We start from the raw sequence: 15019 nt of genomic DNA, 5'->3' as shown, positions 1-15019 counted from the left end.
TGCATGGGAAGAGGCAGGAATGGGTTCCCCTCAGGGTCGGTCGTATCTCCCCACGTCATTAGCCACTGTGGATGGAAAGTCACATGCCCCTTAAGTGGGAGGAGGAGTTTGTATGTTTTTCAGAGCCAGTTTCCCCATCTTGTTGTCTGCTCCTGGCTCAGGGCTGAAGTAGGGCTGGTCTTTCTGATGCCTGGCTACAAAGTCCTTTGATTTTTAAGAGCAGCCCGGGAAGTCAGTAGAACAGCGCGCTAGACGGGCAGTGAATGTCCCAGTCTTCCGAGATTGCAGGGCCAACTCAGGCTGAGGAGTTGAAGGAAGCTGGGGGAAGCCGAAACTTGTTTCAGTTTTCACATCAGTGTTTCATCTATGAGCTCACTTGATCCACCGTAAGATAGCCGACCCAGGGATTTGCAAGCCCGTTTGACAGAGGAGACGAGAAAACCGGGTGACTTGCCCCAGGTCCCCCTCTGGGGTGAGGGGTAGAGCAGCTCAGAATCCTCCAAGGACTGAGCTGTTCAACCGCACCGTTCACGATGCTTCTGTGAGCGAGCCGACCCTGTGCTGGGAGCGGCCCGAGGTTGCCTCCGTTACTCAGGCTCCCCAAACAAATGCCCCACCGTGATGAGACTCTGTCCCAAGACACCAAGCTATCCCCTCTGTTGGCTGAAGCTGGCTGATGCGTTGTTGGATGTGATGCAACCCTGTGAATTTTGCTGCCAATGCCGTGCTTGAAATGTAAGATCGTGCCTGGTTTTTAGCAATCTAGGTATAGAGGAGCAGTGGACGCGGGAGAGTCATTTGTGCCTGGCGGAGGTGCCCAAACCATCTCTTGTCAAAAGTGAGGCCGGACAGGGGTGCCCACGTGGCTCAGTCGGTTAAGCGTTCGACTCTTGATTTGGGCTCAGGCCGTGATCTCACGGTCATGAGATCGAGCCCTGTGTCAGGCTCTGCACTGGGCATGAAGCCTGCTTATGATTCTCTCTCTCTCCCCCCGCCCCTGCCCCACTACTTTGCTCGTGCCCACTCTCTCTCTCTCTCTCAAGTGAATAAATAAACATTTAAAAAAGAAAGTGAAGGAGGACAAGGCCCAGTTAGCTACCAAGTCTCTCTCTCTGGGGCTCCCCGAGCCCACAGAACACCCAGCCTGCCCATGTGGCACATGTTGGGGAGCTGAGGCCCCCAAAGGACACTTGTTTCCCGTGGCCAGGTAAGGCAAGACCCAGTTCCAGGCACCCTCGGTTCCTGATTCTAGCAGCCGCCCCAGTTCTTACTGGGGCCTGAGCCAGCAGAATACCCCCGGCCTCGGTATCTGCCATCGGCCCACCTGTCTGGACCAGTGAGGAGGACTGGTCCCTGGCTCCTCTCTTTTCCAGGAGCCCGTGTCTTCCCACCCAGGCCAAGGGCTGCGGTCCGCAGGGCTGGGAAGCGGCCCTCAAGCCAACTGGAGTTTTTCTCCCTTCCTTAAGCCCTCGACTCTGGGCAAACGCTCCCCATTCCCAAGGGGAATGTTCCCTCTCGGAACTAGAAATTGAGTCTTCAGTTGGCTGTAATGGTGCCAGCCGCTGGGTGTCTCCCTGTCTCAACTCCCTCGTTCCCCAAGACATCAGGCAGCCCGGAAGGTGCTCAGCAAATACAGGGTGTGGCTGCCAAGCCTGGAGACCTCCAGACAACCTGCCAGGCAGAGCGATGCAGGATACAGCTCGCCTTACCGGGAAGGACCGATGTGCCGGGAGTTAGTCTCCCCATCTCCCTCTCTCCCTGTCCCTCCCCCTCTCTTAGTTTCAGGAGATGTTCACTCAGCTGTTCAGGTGTCATGGGAAGTCCTTCCTGGCCTGGGCCATAAGACCGTGACCCTGGGCGCCTCCCCAACCAGTTTCTCCATCTGGGAGTCATCCAGACCCTCACCCTCCATCCCCACCCATGCCCACCACATCCTGTCCCTTCTCTGTCCCCACTGCCACCCTCACCTCTGGTCGGGGGCCAAGAGTGTTATTCCAGCAGCCTCCTCACTGGCCTCCCCCCTTGGCCTTTCCCCCTCCCCGTCTGCTTTTCCCCAGGAGGAAAGACTGTTCTAGATGCAAACCTTGCCATGTTGAAACAAGTCTGCTTTGTCTCCAAGGCCAAGTCCAGACCTAGCAGACAGGAGGCTCCCCTTCCCCGGGAAGAAGGTATCCTGTCTCCCCAGCTTCCTGGTTCACTCCTCCTGCCCTTGTACTTCACCTTTACTGCACCAACCTGCTCATACCTGCAATCTCCCATGCGGTGCTCTTTCCACCTCCGGCCTCGGCTCTGCTGTTCCCTCTGTCTCCTCTCTCCGTTGTTCCCTTCAGCCCAGCGGCTCCTCCTGCAGGAAACATTCCCAGATTACCCTCCTCCATGCTTTCTGCCCAGCCTGGGTTCAGGGCCCCTGCAGTGTGCTCACCTCTCCCCGTGCACCCCTGTGTACCCGTTATCTGTGTCTGTTCCCGGGTCTGTCCACAGGAGCCATCGGACTCATCATCATATTGCTGAGTGTCCTGCTGAGTGCCTGTGCTCTGTGGGTGGATTTGCCCCCACAGAGCAGCCCTGAAACAGAGCCAACCCTCACCCTGGGGAGATAACGAGGAGGCCCATCCAGGAGCCCTGGCACAGGCGGTTTGGTTCGAGCCCCAATTCTGCCGCTAGCTCACCGTGTGACCTTCGGCAAGTCACACGATGTCTCTGAACCTCCATTTCTTTTTTCTTTTTAATGTTTATTTTTCAGAGAGGGAAACAGAGCACGAGCAGGGGGAGGACAGAGAGAGAGGGAGACACAGCATCCGAAGCAGGCACCCGGCCCTGAGCCGTCAGCACTGAGCCCGACGCGGGGCCTGAACTTGTGGACCGTGAGATCATGACCTGAGCCGAAGTCAAGACGCTTAACCGACTGAGCCACCCAGGCGCCCCTGAACCTCTCTTTCTTTATCTCCCATATAAGACAAATGATGAGCAGGACTTCCAGCCCCCTGTCCCTATCTCCAGGCAAGGTTGTGATAACATGAAATGGTGGAGACACGTGCAGTCCCAGGACTGCTAACATTCCCAAGCGTTCTGAACCAGATGTATCCACAAGACACAGAGCAAGGTGTCTTTGCCACTGGAAAATGCAAACCAGGTGGGAATGAGGTTAGCCACTTCAAACCTCCCTCTTCTCCTGCATGACAGGTGTGATCTCCCACAGTGTCACCAGGGGCACAGTTAGCAGAAGCAAAGGACACCTTCTCCACCCCCCCCCCAGTACCCATTGCTCATCTCTGGTCTTCTCTCCCCACTTCCTTGTCCTTCACCCTCGTATCCCAAGAGAATCCTTATGCCTCCTCCGCGTTTTGAACCCAATCTCTCCCTTCTCTGGGAAAACTGCTCCCTGTTCAAGCTTGACCTCCGCCCTCCTGGTCCATCGGGTTCCTGCGTTTAATATCTACCCCTCCCCAGGGTCAAAGTGCCGGGCGGCTACGAAAAGCAACTTCAGCCCATGCCCACAGCTCAGGAAACTGCCCTGTGCCCCCACCTCACGTGCACGCGCGTGTGCTCGCACGCACGCATGATCTTGGAGACTTGCCTTTTCTTCTGAACACGGTCCCTCTAGTTTGGAGTCTCCATCTGCCTGCTGCCTGAGTCAGCCGGCACCCCCGCTGTGCTCCGCAAATCCCATCCAGACCCCTAGGAAAGGAGAACAAGCCCGGAGTCCCCGGAGTCCCCGGGGGGCTGGCTTTTAGTCTCTGGCACTCTCTTACCCACCTGGGACTCCTCTCCTGGCATGAGGGCATGCCATCCTGTGTCCCACTGCCTGGGAGAGCCTCCCAGCTGAAAAGTGACCTCCCAGTAGCGTGCTGATGACTGCTCAGATCATGAATACTCGCAATGCTGCTAGATTTGGAGAGAAAACGCCTTAGCCCAATGGAACTAGCAAATGGGTGATGCGGCTTCTGGTGGAGGCCCTGGGGTGGAGGAGGAGGCCGGGCCGGTCCTCCTGTCACCCCCCACACTCTCTGCCTCTGCCCAGAGACAGCCCCTGACCTGGGCATCGGGAGCAAGGACCACAGCCCTGCCTTCCTGGTGCTCCCAGTTCTGACCCACCCCGGCCTGGGATCCGGGCCTGCAAACCAGGCCTCCTGAATTGTGCTGCAAGGGCCCCGGCTGGGGGAGAAGAGGTTGCCAAGCCTGGAGCCCAAGGGAACCCCGCGAGCTTAGAATTTAGAACTTGAAACTTTCCGAGTCTGAGTCCATTTAGACTCCAAAAAACACAACTTCCGTTCCTTCGACATAAACGGGGAGTAGTGGGTGGGGAGAGAGCATAAAACATCTCATAAAAAGGCTCCCAGCCCTGCTGGACATCAAAGGGCTCTTAGGAGCTGGCTGCAGATGAGTTCAGGGTAAAGGAATCATCAGCATATGGATTAAATTCCCCGTTCATTATGCATCCGCCAGAGCTCAGGAGAAAACCTCACACAGCAGGGCCCCCGTTCAGCGAGCTGGAAAATGCTCTGAGTCACGGAGGGACCCCAAAGGCAGTCAGGCGCTCTCCACCATCCCGAATCTTCCTTCCGCTGTTGAAAAACCTGTGCTAGAGGAAACCGGCAGCGCTCATTCAGACGGCTGGCCCCCAATCACCGAGGCCGTCGCTGGGTCTGCTCCCTCCCTGACGCCCTCCCTCTGCCATCCTCTCGGATCCCTGCAGGGGCACAGCCGGTCCTCCCTCAGGGGACATTGAAGCTGGAGGCGTCCTGACCCTGCTTCCAGCAGGATGTGGCTTCCTGGTTCCCAGACACTCCTCCTGAACTAGGCCTGTCCCGCACCGGTCCCTCCCTCCCCAGGCAGGGGTCCCCACTATGGAAGGACCCCATGAGCCCCCTCACTGAGTCTCTGCCGATCCCCCCCGTCATGTCTGAGGTCCTCAGCAGAGATGTACAAAGAAGCACAATAGCAAGGTGGACTTATTCCCCAGTCTCTGGGATGCCTCCTTAGTCAGCTCTCCCTGTTCCGCCCCTCCCCACACAGCCAAGGGCACCCCCCCTTCCTCAGGGCCACCTGTCAATGACTGATGGATGACACAGGATACAAAGACTGGGCCACATCTTCAGAGTTGCCTTCAGGGTGAGCGGAGGCCCCTACTACCTGGCAGCTGGACCCTTCCTCTGCCCACTCTGTGTCTTTTCCTTCCCTTCCATAGGCGTGTCTCCCCAGAGCACCCCTAATAAGATCCCCACGGGCTAATGTCCATCTCTGTCTGCTTCCCCGGGACCCCCACCCGCAGCACAGGCCAAACAGGAAACTAGGAAAGAACCGCTTTGTTAAAAACTGGTCTCAGGGCACCTGGGTGGCTCAGTGGGTTAAGCGTCTGACTTCGGCTCAGGTCATGATCTCGCAGTTTGTGAGTTTGAGCCCCGCATCGGACTCACTGCCGTCAGCCCACTTCGGATCCTCTGTCCCCGCCTCTCTCTGGCCCTCTCGAGGAGGGCTGGCTACAGAGCCAGCCTGGTGTTCGCCAAACGGGCCAGATAAGTGAATTAAGGATTGCCAGAATCAGGGAGCACCCTTCCCATTTCTCCCAAAGGCCCAAAGGCACCCAGACGGGAGGGTCGGCGTGACACGGAGGTCAGCCCCGCTGCTAGGAGGTTTTGCGTGGCATCCCTCTCTCCGATCGCTTCATCCCCTTTGTCCTCACCCCCACACCTTGCAAGCTGGTTTTCGGTGCTGTTTGTGGCCGGGCTGAGACTCGAGAAGGAGAAGGCAGCTGCACACGGGGGCTCTGTGTACCTCGCCTCACTGCTGGTGGCCAGCACCCAGGGCCACCTCAACACGCAGACTGTGCCCTTCACCAAAGCATCTAGCTGAGGCTGGGGTGGGGGGGGGTGCTCAGGTCCAGCCTGCAGCCCACTCACCAAGCCCTGTGCCCAGACAGCTCTTTTTTTCCTCACTCATACAAAGACGCTTTCTGGGTTGGCAGGGCCCAGCTGTTTCGCCCCTCTGCGGGATGGTGCCACTTCACAGAGGGAGAAACCGAGGCTCAGAGGGGTTAAGTAACTTGCTCAAGGTCACACAATTTCAGGTCCGTCTGACCGAGCCCCCTTTTCCAAGTGCTGGTGGCACCGACAGGCTGTTATGAGACCGCAACCGTGTCCTCAGAAAATAGTCTGGAGAGAGGCTTTCTCCACAGGCTGGTTTATGCCTGACCCAGCCTTATAATTCGGGCAGGCAGATAATCCCTTACATGATGTGGTAGTTAGGGTTCTCTTCATTTCAAGTAACAGAAAACAGACCAGCCAAAGGGGAAAAAAAAAATCATTAGAAGGGTACTGAGAGGCCTGGTGGAATCTGAGGAAAGAACTGGAAATCCCAGCAGAAAGACGAGGACAGAGTTGTCAGGCACAAATCTAAAGACCCCAGAGGTTGGAGACCCAAGCGAGGCCGCCACACTTCAGAGGGACCCACATCTTATAAACACACACACACACACACACACACACACACACTCCCAGACTTACTAATTAGACAACACACAGAATCCAGAGCTAAGTGCTGGTGCATCACCGCCCATCACCCTAAGCACCCATCCCCATGGCCAACATCACTCAGGCCCCGGGGAAATCTCTCTCTACATCTCGTCCCACATCCTCCGAAACGAAAGGGATCTGAATCTGTGAGGAGTTGTCTCTGCTCACGTGAGAGACAGACACCGCTTCCAAACGTGAGGAAGGTTGGAGCAGTGGAAACTCGTATCTAAGAGAAAATAAAGTTATTGAACTTGTTGGATGCTCTCAGCATGAATGCAATTTATTTCAGTAGCATATTCTCAGTAATCGAATATTGTTCCCTACTATTGTTGAGCACCCATTTTCTTTCTTCTCTTCCTGTGTCTTCCTTTTTTTTTTTTTTTTCTAATTTTTATTTTAATTCCGGTTACTTAACATGCAGTGCATTAGCTTCTGGCATATTCTACTCTTCCTGTCTCAAATCATGATTCGGAAGGTACGTGACAATGAGCATGTTTCTCACAACAGCAGCGCTGATATTTTGCATGAGTGACTGAGAAATATTTTACCATATTAAACAATTCATTTTGAGGGACGCCTGGGTGATTCAGTTGGTTAAGCACCCGATTTCGGCTCAGGTCATGATCTCACGGTTCGTGAGTTCAAGCCCTGTATCGGGGCTTAAAGATTTTTTTAAACAATTCATTTGCCCTTCAATTTTGTATATATGTACATCTATATTAGAAATTACATGATGAGGGGCGCCTGGGTGGCGCAGTCGGTTAAGCGTCCGACTTCAGCCAGGTCACGATCTCGCGGTCCGGGAGTTCGAGCCCCGCGTCGGGCTCTGGGCTGATGGCTCAGAGCCTGGAGCCTGTTTCCGATTCTGTGTCTCCCTCTCTCTCTGCCCCTCCCCCGTTCATGCTCTGTCTCTCTCTGTCCCAAAAAAACTAAATAAACGTTGAAAAAAAAAAAAAGAAATTACATGATGAATTATAACACCAATTTTTTAATGTTTATTTACTTTTTAGAGAGAGAGAGCAAGTAGGGGAGGGGCACAGAGAGAGGGAGACACAGAATCCAAAGCAGGCTCTAGGCTCTGAGCTATCAGCACAGAGCCCAACGCAGGGCTGGAACCCACAAACTGTGAGATCATGACCTGAGCAGAAGTCAGAGGCTTAACCAGCTGAGCCACCCAAGTGCCCCAACATTAATTCTTTATATTGACAACGAGATAATCATAGAATGCCAGAACTGTGGCTCATTTTCATTTTATAAAACCACTTAGTATGATTGACTTGAATTTTCCAAAAACTAAACTAAATTAAAAATTTCATCTTTACTTGAATAATTTTGATTTGTGATTTTAAGAATCATTGATTATCATTTACCTTGACCCTCATGCAAGCAAGGGGGTCTGCTACAACTCAACTCTGCTGTTGCATCATGAAAGTAGCTATAAACAAATTGTAAATAAATATGTGCGGCTATGTTCCAACAAAACTTTATTTACAAAAATGATTTGTTGGTCTGTTGCTTCACGTGTAAGACATTTTTTCGAACGAGGATTAACAAAACATGGTCTTTGATCGGCCCTGAGCAACGATCGACTGTCACATCGGACTATCCTCTCCCCTGAATATTAATATTCGAAGAAGATCAATTCTGATGAAGTCATCAACAAACTGCAGAAGTTAAGGATCAGAATTAGAGACTCATGTTCTTCGTCGCTGTGCTAGAACGATGGATAAAAGCATTTTCCCTCTTTCATGAAATAAAAAAAAACAGTTAATAAATTGAAAGTATTAATTTATTACTTTTCTTCTTTTTACCTTCCTCCTCTTTTCCATTATCCTGCTTTAAGGATAATGGGTTCTTTTCATGGGTTCTAGGTCTATGAATTGAATCAGGTCTCAGAAGTGGTTAAGAAGCTAGGATTCTCGATCATGGTAACTCAAGCCAGATCTGAGAGGATCTTGGTAGACTACCTCTGATAAAATCCTGGAAGCTTCCGCTTTGTTGAAAGTGTCTCCTGAGAGCAGGTCTTGTTAAGAAGAACAGAACGTTCTAGCCTCTTCTTTTTTTTTTTTTTTTTTTTAGTGTTTTATTTATTTTTGAGAGAGAGAGAGAGAGAGAGGCGGGGGAAGGGGCAGAGAGAGAGGAGAACAGAGGATCTGAAGTGGGTTTTTGCTGACAGCAGCAAGCTGGACGTGGGGCTCGAGCTCACAAACCATGAGATCATGACCTGAGCCAAAGTCGGACGCTCAGCCGACTGAGCCACCCAGGCGCCCCTGTTCTGGCCTCATTTTCCCTTCTCCTTGTTGGAAGCACCAGGGGACTTTTCTCTCAGATTCACTCTGAGGACCTGGTAGAACTCCTGAAGGTAAACGCCCATGACTGGGTCTTCCTGGAGTTTTTAATCTCCACACTGAGCTTCCAGAAATTCTCCAGTTACTTTGGTTGCCCTGTGCTGACCCTGGTTCGCACAGAGATTTCAGCTCATGGTTTCTTCGCAGATGAGTTGTGATGCCCTGGGTCTGCCTGTCAGTCTTTCCCTGGGGCTAGCAATTGGTCCTGCGATCTCACTTCTCTGACAAATTTAAGAAGAGTTGTTGATTTTTCAGTTGGTCTAGCTTTTTACTAGTGAGGATAAAGTGGGGCTTCTAGTCTCCTTAAACGGTTTAGCCTGCCCAGAAACCATATGTCCGGTCCTTTTCTCCTTTTCTTTTGCCGTATATTAATTTTATTTTTTATTGAAAAAACCTTGACCGGCCTGATTACAATCAAAGAAAAATTTCACTCTCTGTGCTTCTTTTCTGGCTTTTATCATTCCTTTCATTTCATGAAGATTTCCTGAAAATAATCTTACCGCATAGAGGAAGGGGATTTGAAACACAAAATTATCCACTCTGGGCAGTGGTGCCCTGGAGCCAGCTTGCGCTGGCTCATAAAAGGCCATCGTGAAGTTTCTTTCCACTCCTGTGTTCAGTGATGTCATGTGGATAGCTCGGAATCAGCCGCAGTGGTTGTGTTTACACCGTGGAAACCTGCAAGCATGACATATCAGGGCTCCCCCGTCCCCTGCCTGAGAGGGTTGGCTGTTAAATATTTACCAGGACACTTCTGACTCTGGGTGCCAAATATGCTAGGTACACCCCTGACCTTCAGGACATGCGTAGGCCCAGGGGTCTCGATGCCCCTTTACGTCGTGATGGAATGTCGCAAGCCATGCTCAATTTCATGGTCTGGTGAAGCAGATAACGCCCAGCTAATAGAAGGAAACACGGGATGTGTGATCATCTGACATCTTCTGGTTGGGGATACCGTTTCTCTACCAGCCCCCCCACCCCCCGCAAAAAAAGAACACGTGTTTGCTGAACAAATCATAACTTTATTTCCAAATCTTAGGGCTTCTGTTGATTCTCTAATCAATCATCTACTAAAGAAACTTAGCAGCATGGGATCTACTGGATTATAAAACCCAAAGGGCCCAGCCGCTTACATCATAGCCTGGACCAGCCTAAGCGCCTTCTCTTGCTCTGAGCCCCGCTCCAAAGTGGACGTCTTCTGGTTTACTCAGTAAATGAATCAGAAAAGCTCCACCAACCATCGTGTTTGGTTATTTCTATGCTCCTTCCAAAGCCCAAATGAGTTCACAGAGCGTCATACCTCCTTCTTTGCAGAGGGGATAGAGTGACTCAGTTTCTCCTTCTCTTTGAAGCAAATACCCCAATATGTCCCAGACACCAGAACCCCAGAAACTTCAGTGATCCCCAGACACCAGAACCCCAGACACCAGAGCCCTAGAAACTTCAGCAAGGACCAAGTCCTTGCATTTTTACGGGATATATTGCCTGTCTTGTAGCACACGTGTATCCTCCAAAAGCACGTCAACACCTGTTACTTTCTACCTTTCTACTTTCCATGACCCGCTAGCCGCTAGCTTGACATCAGCAATGTCGCAGGCTAGCATTACACCGTGTGGGGTGATGAGACAATCAAAGCAATTGTGCCGCAGAGACAGAAGACAGATATAATCCAGAGAGCAGATCATGAAGATATATTGCTGTCCCTTTCAGGTGGATCCTAACTACGTCCTTTCTTCAATGCAGAATTACCGGCTAAGGGGCCCAGGTCACCGGCATAGGCTAGAAGGAAGATCCACATTACTGTAAGGTCCTGCTTTAAGGTCAATGGGTTCTTTTCAAGGGTTGTGGGTCCGCCCACGGGGCAGAAGTGATTAAGGAAGTTAAGTGACTCACTTAAGATCACACAGCTACTAAGTGACAGAGGGGGTCCTGAGTCCACGCGGCCTGATTCCAGAGCCCATGCTCTACCGCCCTGCCTCCCTTCCTGCTCTCCGGCTCCTTCCTTCCTCCACCTATTCAGGTCTGTCTGGCCCTGGGTGGGGTGAGTGGTGCCTCCACGGTGAGTTTGGAAGATTCCGTGCTGAACGCTTTGCCTACCTTTTAAAAGTTAATTCTCTCGACACTCCTGGGAGGCAGCTTCCATTATCCCTGATGTTCCAGATGGGGGCTCTGAAGCTCCGACAAGCTAACTAGCTGCGTGTGCATGGCGTAAGCCTACAGAAGGACCCACCATAGTGCTTACACTCCATCTCACCAGCCGGTTAAGAAGATCAAAAGGGAAAGTGTCTGTGGTAGTTCTTTGAAAAGTTAGCCGCCCCCGGTATTTCGGAAAAACCCACTCTGGGGGGGGGGGGGGTACCTGGGAGGCACAGTCGGTTGAGCGCTCCGACTCTTGATTTCGGCTCAGCTCGTGATCCCAGGGTTGTGGGATCGAGCCCCGCATCGAGCTCCACGCCGAGGGTGACGTTTGCTTGAGATTCTCTTTCTCTGCCTCTGCTCCTCCCCAACTCCCATGCACACGCGCACGCTCTAACTGAAACAAATAAGTTAAATGCATACATACATGCATACATAAAACGCATACATAAGTATTAAAAAAAAAAGTTTTGTTCTTCCTCTGTAGGGAGAAACTCAGCTCTTCCCTACTATGTCTCTCTTCCCTGCCTCTGCTTCAGCACTCACACAGCACGCTTCACTTGACGTTTCTGGTCACCCAATGTGAGGGGTTATTCCCCACAACGAGCAATTCTTTGAGACACCTGCTGGGTGTCTTACGATTGACCCACCAGCTGTAGATTGGGGGTTCCAATGACCCCTCCTTGGGTTTGAATAATGGGTGAGGGGGCTCACGGAACTCAGAAACGCTGACTTACTTTTACCGCTTTATTGTAAAAGGATATGAGAAGGGACACAGGTAAACATCCAGATGGGACATCCAGACCCAAGAGGGCAGGGTGGGTGGGAAGGGGCGCGGAGCTTCTCTGCCCCCTTTGGCCCCACCACCTTCCCAACAACTCCACGAGTTCGCCAGCCGGGAAGCTCTCCGAACCTTCTACTTTGGGGATTTTATAGAGGCTTCATCACGTGTCTGCAAGATCAATCGTGAGCTCCATTTTCCGCCCTTCTCCCTCATCAACAGAATGCAGGGGAAGGGGAAGTTTCAACTGCCAAGCTCCTAACCAGGGCTTCTTCTTTCTGGTGACCAGCCCTGATCTAAGAGCCCACACCAAGTCTCCTCATTAGAACACAGACGCTTGCTAACACCCAGGAAATTACAAGGGTTTCAGGAGCTCGGCGTCAGGCACCGGGGCAGAGGCCCATCCATGTTTTCGATGATCTGGTACTGTTGGAGGATTTTTTACCTCAAAACCCGAGCTCCTTTGTCTCACCACTTCGAAGAACGAAGAGGTGGACACCAAACGGTAGCAGGCCAAAGTTTATTAGAGTAGAAGATCAGAAAGGGAGAATGGTAGGAAAGCTCTCTTTACAGAGAGGGGACATTCGAAAGGGAACGCCCCTGACTGTAGGCAAGCGCCCTTGTTTTCTGAGGTTCTGGTCAGCCCTCCCTCCCTTCGCCTGTTCCTTCTCGGGTTCTACCCTTATTGGCTGGATCGCTCTACGTGTTGGGTTGTCTGTTCCTGATCGGCTGGTTTCCATCGTATGAGGGGTGATCTCTGGCCATACCGTTCCTTGTGGTTCAGACATTTTATGGGCTACTACTTATTTTTAGCTAGGCCTTTCGTCAGATTCCTGAGGGAAACCTGAGGACACGTAGGGGGGTATCTGTTACATTCTTTTTTTTTTTTTTAATTTTTTTCAACATTTTATATTTATTTTTGGGACAGAGAGAGACAGAGCATGAACGGGCGAGGGGCAGAGAGAGAGGGAGACACAGAATCGGAAATAGGCTCCAGGCTCCGAGCCATCAGCCCAGAGCCCGACGCGGGGCTCGAACTCACGGACCGCGAGATCGTGACCTGGCTGAAGTCAGACGCTTAACCGACTGCGCCACCCAGGCGCCCCACATTCTTAAAAGGAACCTTATGCCTGAGGGGTTTGCTGTGGTCAGAAGCTCTCAGCATTGTTCCAAAATATGTGTTTTGCCCCACCCAGGGCCCTCAGGTCCTAACCTTTCCCTCTCAGCCTACTGAATCCTACCTTTTCCTATCATAATACCTGGTACAATATAAAATTAACTGTCTATGGTATTGTCCATTGCAGCTTTTGGCTTGGTGGTTTAGCAAACCTTGGTGAATACTCTGTCGGAGGGGTCTTTTCCTATCACTCGGGAACGGGTGACCAGACTCCACATATGGTAGGTGCCTCACAACTTAAAGAGAGCAGCCAAAAACTGAGGCCAGAGTCTTGCTGTCAAGGTTGACCCACTAACGGAAGCTCTGGGCCCACGACCCTCACACGCCACCCTCTGCTCACCCCAGTCGTATGAGGAGAAGGCCAGGCAAGGGCGGAGGGGACAGGATCCAGGGCTGTGGAGTTGGTGGGAGGAAGGGTTTGTGGTAGAATGTTTTTCCTTCCCCTCCGCATAGAGAAGGAGGTTGCCCCTTGTGAGGGTTGATTTTACACGGGTCGCCCAGAGAGCTGTCAAAACATTATTCCTGGGTGTGTCTGCGAGGGCGTTTCCAGAAGAGATTAACATTTGAATGGGTGGCCTGAGCAAAAAGATCACCCTCCCCAACACGTGTGCATCATCCAGTGTGCTGAGGGCCTGAATAGGACAAAATGGCGGATTCAGAACAAAATGGCGGATTCAGAACAAAATGGCGGATTCAGAACAAAATGGCAGATTCAGAACAAAATGGCGGATTCAGAACAAAATGTGCTCTTTCTTTTTTAAAAAAAAAAATTTTTTTTAATGTTTTGTTTTTGACACAGAGAGAGAGACAGAGCATGAGCAGGGGAGGGGCAGAGAGAGAGGGAGACAACAGAATCCGAAGCAGGCTCCAGGCTCAGCGCTGTCAGCACAGAGCCCGATGCGGGGCTCGAACTCACGGACCGTGAGATCATGACCTGAGCTGAAGCCGGATGCTCAACCGACTGAGCCACCCAGGTGCCCCCAAAATGTGCTCTTTCTGAGTGAGCTGAGACCTCGGAGCTCCTGGCTCTCGGGCCTTCGGACTGGAACTGACTACACCACCAGCTTTCCCAGGTCTCCAGCTTACAGCTGGCAGATCATGGGGCATCTTGGCTTCCATAACCATGGGACCCAATTCCTGTAGTAAGGGAGGGATGTGAGGGAAAAGGAATTGTCCTCTGGAAACCACCATGCATTGGGCTGACGGCCACCACCTCAGCTTACTGCCAGGACAGACCGAATTGGGGCGGCCTTCAGAACCTAGGTTCAGGTTCTTGGGGTAACTCCTCCCCTCTGTCCTTCTCTCCTGTCCCATCCTTAGGGTAGCCGTGTCCTGGAGCCAGGGTGGGTGAGGCAGGAGGGAGAATGTGTCTCAGAAGAGGCCATATCCTCTCCCAACTTAAGATCCTCCCAGCTCCAAGGTCAAATCTCAGATGCATGGAAGGTTTAAATGATTTTTTAAATGTTTATTTATTTCTGAAAGAGAGGGAGAGAGAGAGAGAGAGAGAGAGAGAATGGAGGAGGGGCAGAGAGAGAAAGGGAGACACAGAATGTGAAGCAGGATCCAGGCTCTGAGCTGTCAGGACAGAGCCCGACGCAGGGCTTAAACTCACGAACCTCGAGATCCTGACCTGAGTCAAAGTTGGACACTTAACCGACTAAGCCACCCGGGCGCCCCTTAAATATCTTTCAACAACCAACAGTAATTTGATCTGCTTGCTACGTTCAGGATTCAACAAAACTGGCTTGCACTCAGCGGTGGGTGACAGAGGCTAATGTCTCCGAATGCACCCTCCTCCACTAAACTCCCCCTCAGAAAATCTAGAAGGCAGCCATCCCAGGTGGACACTGCTTCCCATGGTCCTTGAGGGGACCCGACAGGGAGGGAGTACCAGGGTCCCGGCTCCCCACCCCACCGCACCACTGCCTGTGATCCGGGTCCTGCAGTCAGTGCTGAGAGGAAATGAGCGATGCTGACTCACAGCCCGGTGACAGCTCTCCCCCTCCCCGGTGACAGCGACCAGATGGTGAAGCCCTGTCCTGAGACCACCAGGCGCTCGCAGCCT

The sequence above is a fragment of the Felis catus genome, chromosome C1 (genome assembly GCF_018350175.1).
Source record: "Felis catus isolate Fca126 chromosome C1, F.catus_Fca126_mat1.0, whole genome shotgun sequence".
NCBI classification, from domain to species: Eukaryota; Metazoa; Chordata; class Mammalia; order Carnivora; family Felidae; genus Felis; species Felis catus.
Note: the sequence above shows the minus strand (reverse complement) of the source record.